The sequence below is a fragment of the Dendronephthya gigantea genome, unplaced genomic scaffold (assembly GCF_004324835.1).
Source record: "Dendronephthya gigantea isolate DGI-Jeju-01 unplaced genomic scaffold, DenGig_1.0 000075F, whole genome shotgun sequence".
NCBI classification, from domain to species: domain Eukaryota; kingdom Metazoa; phylum Cnidaria; class Anthozoa; order Malacalcyonacea; family Nephtheidae; genus Dendronephthya; species Dendronephthya gigantea.
Window position 1 is genome coordinate 832,970 of NW_021163085.1, and position 8,222 is coordinate 841,191.

At 40.1% G+C, this 8,222-nt stretch overlaps 1 pseudogene; it reads left to right on the plus strand.

Moving 5' to 3' along the window:
* The first annotated feature begins 1,056 nt into the window (after positions 1–1,056).
* LOC114531852 lies at positions 1,057–7,752 on the plus strand (annotated as a pseudogene).
* Positions 7,753–8,222: the final 470 nt, after the last annotated feature.

The following is an 8,222-nucleotide window of genomic DNA, read 5'->3' on the forward strand; positions in this document are numbered from 1 at the left end:
TCTAGAATGGCTGGAGACCTGCGGAAAGCATTTGGCAACCGACGCATATCAACATTGTCCTATAGTTGAAGTAGAAGCGTACGGGTTATGGCTGGAGAGAGACAATTGTAATAACAAACAAAAATAAAAAAACCTGTTCCCTTATAAACCAATGCCAATAATTTGGCAATCGTGTATTCGTTATGGACATATTGACACATGGTACGATGAAATGAAAATTAAAGTATAAACTAACGGTGGGGAAGCATCGCACAACAAACGAACTTTTAAAATAAACAGTCCTAATGCTATGGAAAGAAATACACAATTAAAATGTTGACATACTAAATGTGTATAACCTGACAAATAAAATATTTTTCTCGCAAATCCTTACTGTGTACTTAATTACGGTTTAATAACGTCACACTCTCACCCTGCATGGAGACCACGCATAACTTCGGGAAAATCCGACAGTTTTTGACGTCCCGCGTGGGAATCACGCGGTGCGTGATTTTTTCGCTATATGGGGGGGGGGGTTACCTACTAACGTGATATAAGCAATTATGTTGCTCAAAATTTCCGCAGGCGTGAAGTACTGGATTTCATGCGACGTGATTATCCACAATATGCTTGGAGCCTTCCCACTCTAGATCGACGTCTACGTCATTTTAATATTCGATACATTAATTACAAGACTCCTATCGAGGTTGTGAAAAATGCGGTGCATAAAGAGTTGGATGGGCCAGGTAGACTTTTGGGCTATAGGGCCATGAATCAGAAGTTAAGGACAGAACATGATGTGAAGGTTCCTAGACATCTTACTTACAATGTTATGGCGGATTTGGATCCAGATGGCCTTGAAACTAGGAATCTTCAAAAAAAGAGGAAAAAAACAAAGGGACATTTTACTTCTGAAAGGCCCTTATGGGTAGTCTCACTAGATGGTCATGATAAACTTTGTGGCTACCAGAACTGGACATTTCCTCTTGGTATTTATGGCTGCATTTACATGTTTTCTCGAAAGATTTTATTTCTATTTGTTTGTGTCTCTAACTCCAACCCTTTATTGTGGGAAAAATGTATATTGAGCATCTTCTTCAAACTAAGCTTCTATCAAGGGAGCTAAGAATTGATCGTGGAACAGAAACTGGAAAAATGGCCACCATTCACACATACCTGGTAAACAAATTTGAAATTATGGATGATGCCACTGACTCAATTATTTATGGCCCTTCAACTAGCAATAAAATAGAGCGGTGGTGGCGTGACTTGCATGAATGTCTCGAAAGGTACTTCAAAGCACAATTAAGGCAGTTGTTACAGAAACACGAGTATTATCTGGTTCGCCAGAACTTTAACCAAACAGGAGGCTGGATTTGCGTATCGTATAAGTTTTATTCGATCTAAATGTGTAGTAATACAATGTGTAATAAAATATGTCTAAAATTAATAATAACAAGCGAATACAAATAATAATACTAAATGTTAATCTTAACTTACTTCTGTTCACGAATCCAAGCCTTTTACACTGTAATCTTTACCGATTAGCATTTATAAGGTTAGCGTTTCTTAGGTTAGCATTTATTTTAGGCTACAAACAATAATATCTCTGTCCCATGTGCTTGCGTGAATTATATGCCTAGAGCTGCGTCATCTCTGTTAAGCTATCATATTTCTAAACATAATTAATTATTCCAGTGCTCTTAATTAAAGTATCTAAATGTGGTGTCTTATTGCACTTTAAACATAACTCAACGAAACATCCTCCCCCCCGATGAACATATCATCTTTAATCTTCATAACCTTCTGCTGGATGGATCACAACTATTTTCGTTATTGGTCTTCTGTACTCACCGGTACCTGTCTTCACCTTGACATTTCTTACTCGACTATCTTTACCAGGGTAGACTTGTGTAACTCTACCAATACACCAATTTCCTCGTACTGCGTTGGAATCAGCGACGTTGACTACATCATCTACTCGTACGTTTCTTTTCTGTGCATCCCATTTCTTCCTTGGTACTAGTGACGGGAAAGTATCTCTTGTCCACCTCTTCCAGAACGAGTTGACAATTTTTTGTACAAACTCTACTCGATGTCTTGGATTGTTGGTTTCTCTAAATGGACTTTGCGGTACTCGGCTTGAAGCTCTCCCTAACAACATGTGGTTGAGGCACAAGTAGCAACCGTCATCGAGGTCATTAGGTATTCTTCCGATCGGACGTTGATTGACTAGATTCGCTATTTCCATGAGAACGGTATAGAGTTCAAAGGGCGTGAGCTTTTGTTCTCCGATAGATCTTTTTATTGCCAACTTACAACTCTTTACCATAGCTTCTGCACAACCATTGTGATGCAGGGCGGCCGGTGTTACGAACTTCCATTCAACTCCTTTATCAGCGCAGTACTCTCGCAATTCCTTTACATTCCATCCCTTAACCATTTCTCGCAACTCTCTTTCTGTTCCCACCAGCTGTGTACCGTTATCACTCACCATTTTTGTAGGTTGACCTCTTATGGCAAAGAATCGTCGCAGAACCTGAATAAATTCCATAGTGGAACAATCAACTGCAAGTTCAAGATGAACCGCTCTTGTATTTAGGCAGGTAAATAGAACTCCGTAGTGTTTTGCCGTCTTGTTTCGACCAACTTTTACAACATATGGGCCAAAATAATCGCATGATGTGATGTAGAATGCCGGGGTATACGGTGACAAACGTTCAGCTGGTAGCTTGGACATCAGTTGGCTCTCAACTTTCTTCGCCATTTCTCGACACATCACACATTTAAACTTTACCAACTTTGCCAGATCGTGGACTCTTTGTATCCAGAACTTTACTCTTGTTTTGGCTGCTGTAGTCGCTACTCCATTGTGGCCACTTTGATGCATTTGCCGCGTGATAAGCAACGATATCCAATGCTTCTTGGATAGCAGGGCTGGGTGTTTTGTCTCATAAGTAGCTAAATACGTGTCGCTTCTTCCTCCCACTCGAATTACACCATCTTCATCAACAAAGGGACTTAACTTTGAATACATTCCTCTTTTGTATTTTCCTTGCAATTCTTGTTGGGCTTCAAGGATCCAAAAGATTTCTGCTTCATCTAATGTTTCAGGAATAATAGATCCAGCTTCTGTCTCGACTGGGGTATCCTGATTATTTCTGGCTTTGCTCTTAGCTTTCAGTCTCTTCATAAATTGCAGGACATAGGCGGTCACTCAAATCAATTTTCGCCAACTTAAGAATCTGGTACAGTCGATCAGCTTTCCTAACGACTTGGTTACAACGTTCACAGCCACTGTCTTGCGATACTCTGACAATTTCTCGGTGTCTTGATCGGTTGCCTTTTCTTCAGCATGCTTCATATCCTGTGGCCATTCGTTTTCAGGTCGATACAAGAATTCAGGACCCCGTTTCCAACGTCCTTCCAAGTTTTCTGCTTCTATGCCCCAAGATACATCGTCCGCTATGTTTAATTCCCCTGGTATGTGATGCCACTGTCCGGGATCAGTCTTGCTTTGGATTTCACCAACTCTCACGGAGACAAACGGTTTAAATGCACGCGATTGACTTCTAATCCAGATACATACGATTTGACTGTCCGTAAAAAAGATCACTCTTTCGAACGATATTCGAGATTCTGTTTTTATTGAGTCGTACAATCTTGCTGCTAAGACGGCTGCTTGTAACTCCAACCTTGGAATTGACAACTCTTTCAATGGCGCCACTCTTGATTTGGCTGCTACAAACCGGACATCAAATCTATCTTCACCAATTTCCCATCTTATATATGCGCATGTGCCGAATGCTTCTCTCGATGCATCAGAGAAAATACACAGAATTGATGATCCTATAACATTTTGAGGCATTAGACTTCGATGAAAGTCGACTTTGTTTAGTTTTTCAAATTGATCGAAGATGCTCTTCCATTCTTTACAAACATCAGCATGTAACTTTTCATCCCAGTCGTATCCCAATTGCCACAAACGTTGCATGCCAATCTTTGCCTTTATAATAAACGCTGCAGCCATTACAATTGGGTCATAAATTCGAGCAACACAACTAAGAATTGTTCGCTTCGTCAGGTTTTCTTCTTGCTCAGCTGTCATTTTCGACATTTCAGCTTTAATCTTGAAAGACAGACTGTCCGTCTTGTTGTTCCAAGCTACACCAAGTATCTTGTCTGTGCATTCTCCTTGAAGAATCTTCATTTCACTGCCTTCGTGGTCGTCATCGTTATCCTGTAAATTTTCGTTGGATATCCATCCTTTGACATTGAATCCTCCAGTCTCAAGAACGTGATCGAGATCTTTGGTTAATTTCTTTGCTTCGTCTATTTCTTTGACGGAATCACAGATATCATCCATATATGAATTATCTCTAAGGGAGCTGGCTGCTTCTGGATAGACCTTTTGGTTTTCATCAGCCGTTTTCTTCAGTGCGATCTGGGCCATCGCAGGGGCAGGCTTGTCGCCAAATGTCAGAACCGTCTTGACATACGTATCGGGATCGCGATCGACTTCCATATCTCTCCAGAGAAACCGGTGTACGTGTTGATCCGTTTCAGGTATAAGTACTCGATGGTACATCTTAGATATATCTCCATGTATAGCAACTGGATTCTCTCGAAATCGGAGAATGACTCCAAACAAGTTGTTGAGCAAATCTGGGCCCTTCAGCCAATAGTCATTTAAGCGATGTCCTTGGTAGCTGGATGACGAGTTATACACAATTCGTAATGGTGTGCTCTTCTTTTCTGGCCTGATAACAGCGTGGTGACTGATGTTTCTGGCAAACTTCATTTTCTCCATCTCTTTCATCTGTTGGTTGTAAGCTTCAGCGTGTTCTGGGTTTTTTCTTAGTTGCCGTTCCGTTGCTTCTAACCGTTTGATCGCTTGGGGTTTGTTGTTTGGAAGTAGTGATGGATCTCATTTCCAGGGATACGGTATAATCCACTGGTTACCGGATTTGGTGCATGAATTCTCAATCAATTTTCCCTCCTCACACTCCACTTGACTTAGATTTTTTGCTTCGCACAGGCAGGGATTCATTTCAACTCCCATTGATTCGGTTGACCAAAACTCGCTCATTTCAACTGGGACGGGTACTCCAACTCGTAGTACTTTGTTGATTGCTGCTGGATTACTTTGTGTTGCACCGAAAACTAGCCATCCCAACGGTGAATGACAAGCAACCAGATTGCCGACTTGTTTTATTTCCCCAGTGTGCATCGTTGCGTGATCAATACCAATAAGTAAATCCAGTTTTCCGCTCCCACGGAATAACACGTCTTTCTTCAGTCCGAGATGTTTTCCAATTTCTTCTACTTCAACTTCAGTTATTTCATCACTTATGCACGGAATACCGATCGCATTGACTGAAAAGAGACTGTTGTTTTCTTTGGACCTGATCATAACTTGGTACAGTTTGGTCTTCATCTCTTCTTCTTGTCCTCCAACGGTTGCGCGCCTGAGTCCATGAGAATGTTTGCTTCTTCACGTTTTCCACTTCTGCGGACAACAAAGGCTGTAACAACTGGAAGTAATGCATCCTTGGTCTTCAGTGCCGAGGCCAGCATCCCAATGAGATTGGTTCCTGCATGCAGCAAAGGGTGATGGTTATTGTTGCACGGTGCATTATTGACCAATTCAGTGCATAAACGTCTTCGACTGCAATTTGATGCACGGTGGTCTCTTCCTGCTCGTTTAAGGCAGCTAAAACATGCATGGTTTTCCTTTACCTTCTTCAAACGGTCGTTTGGTGACATTGCTATAAACTTGTGACATTGGTCCACCCAATGATCAGAACTCGGGCATATCCAACATTTGCTCTTCTTATTTTCCTGTCCCATAACTTGATGTACCCCATGTCTCTGAGGCGCACTTCTAACTGGGGCTGTCGCTCGCATCCGTGATTTCATTTCGCAGTTCATCCATTCAATTAGATTCCCCAACTTTGGTTCAATCTTCTCTTTCTCAATGTAGCGTGCCCATACCCTCCGATCTTCATTGCACATTTTTTGCTCGATAAGCGCCAGTACATGATTATTGTCCATGTCATATGGTCGATCAACTTGCTTCAAAGTATTGTAACTTCTTCTTACCAGGTGTACTAGTTCACAGAAACGGGAATCTTCATCATTTCGCAATGCCTTGAACCTTGTGATATCTTGAGTTATCGTGTCACTGACAAATCGGGGGTCACCATAAACTGAATCCAAATAGTCCCAAGCGGCACTATAATCCGAGCCAATGCCCTTTATCATTTCCAGTGGTTTTCCAGTGAGTGTTGTGCGTAATAAGATGATTGCATCTCGGTTGCTGTATTTTGAGCCAATAATGTGTTCAAAATCTGATTTAAATATTGCGTACTCTCGAACGTCACCGCTAAACTTTGGCATCTGTGGCCTTTCGACTTTAAACGCACATCTTCCCGTGATGTCATCTTGAGCGATGGTATTGCGGCTGGCTTGCGGTGTTTCCGTTTGCGAAGAATCTTCTCCCGATGTTTCCCCATTGATAATTTCCTTTTCTGTATTTTCCGTACCATTTTCCTTGTTACTTTTGCCTGTTGTCACTTCTCGATCATTATCTTTACCATCAACTTTCGACTGCGGTATGACTGTCTTAATTGCTTTCTCTATATACTCATTCGCTTGTGATTCAAATGAAAGGAATTGTTGTTGGCAGTCCTCTAGCCATTTCTCTTCCGCTTCGAATGCAACTTCATCTTCTATAAACTCAGTATACTTCTGGTGCTTTTTAACCAAATCATTAAATACATCTTCAAGTTTCGAACGTGCTTTCTTTATCTCATCAATACCCCACTTATTGTCAATGCGGTGCGTCAACGCTCTGCCAGATCTAGTGAGTGAAGCTTTCGCATTGCGTCGTGTTAATCTGGCGGCTTTCAGCTCCGCTGACTCAGTCTCAGACATGCCTTATATACGTCCGCTAAAGTTCCATAGAACCAAATGAAGTACCAGAAATCGAATGATATGGTTCGCCAGAACTTTAACCAAACAGGAGGCTGGATTTGCGTATCGTATAAGTTTTATTCGATCTAAATGTGTAGTAATACAATGTGTAGTAAAATATGTCTAAAATTAATAATAACAAGCGAATACAAATAATAATACTAAATGTTAATCTTAACTTACTTCTGTTCATGAATCAGAGCCTTTTACACTGTAATCTTTACCGATTAGCATTTATCAGGTTAGTGTTTCTTAGGTTAGCATTTATTTTAGGCTACAAACAATAATATATCTGTCCCATGTGCTTGCGTGAATTATATGCCTAGAACTGCGTCATCTCTGTTAAGCTATCATATTTCTAAACATAATTAATTATTCCAGTGCTCTTAATTAAAGTATCTAAACGTGGTGTCTTATTGCACTTTAAACATAACTCAACGAAACATGATCCAAACTTTAATCATGATCGACAATTGATTGCATATGTTTATGTACCCATGGTTCAAAGGGAGTGTAATACGTGCCCAAGAAAAACTGGAATTTCCTACTGGTATCCCTAACCACATGTTTTCTTTTCCTGAGAATTATGGAGCTACAAATGAAGGGATTCATTTGTCCGAAGAGGACATTCGTGAAGTAGCTGAGCTTTCAGGAGTGATGAATGCTCAATGCTCTTACACATGCATTGAAGAGCATGCCAGGCAACAATGTGCAGAATTAATACCTAATACTGAAAAGATTGAAGCAAAAAATGCAATTGAGGCATACAGATTTCTAAAGCAGAACATTCCACGTTAAATGTTTAGAATGGTTTGAACTTCATATCCATTTTAAACAAATATGTTGTTACAAATGTTACAAAAGTTATCTTAAGTTAAACAGTAATTGTTATAATCAATAAAACAAACTATAACAAAAGTTAATAGCAATAAAGTTATCAATTATCAATATACAGGATTTGCTAAATTTGCATATTGAACATTTAGAATGTTTCAAATCATGCAAGCTCTTTAAGTGCCATCATCTTGCAAAACTTGTTACACTTATTTTTCTCAGCAAAGTTTGTAATACTTATAGTTGAAAGGTTCCCTGCACAAAAGTATACTTCACCTTCCCCCATTAAATCTGTAGTGACAATTTCTGGGTCATATAGCTTCAACCCAGAACCTTGAATGTCAAGAACCATTAGTTTCTTCTCTGAAAAACTATAGGTAAAATGAACTAGGCACTCTGCTTTCTGCCCAATCGCAATGGAATCTTCATCATAT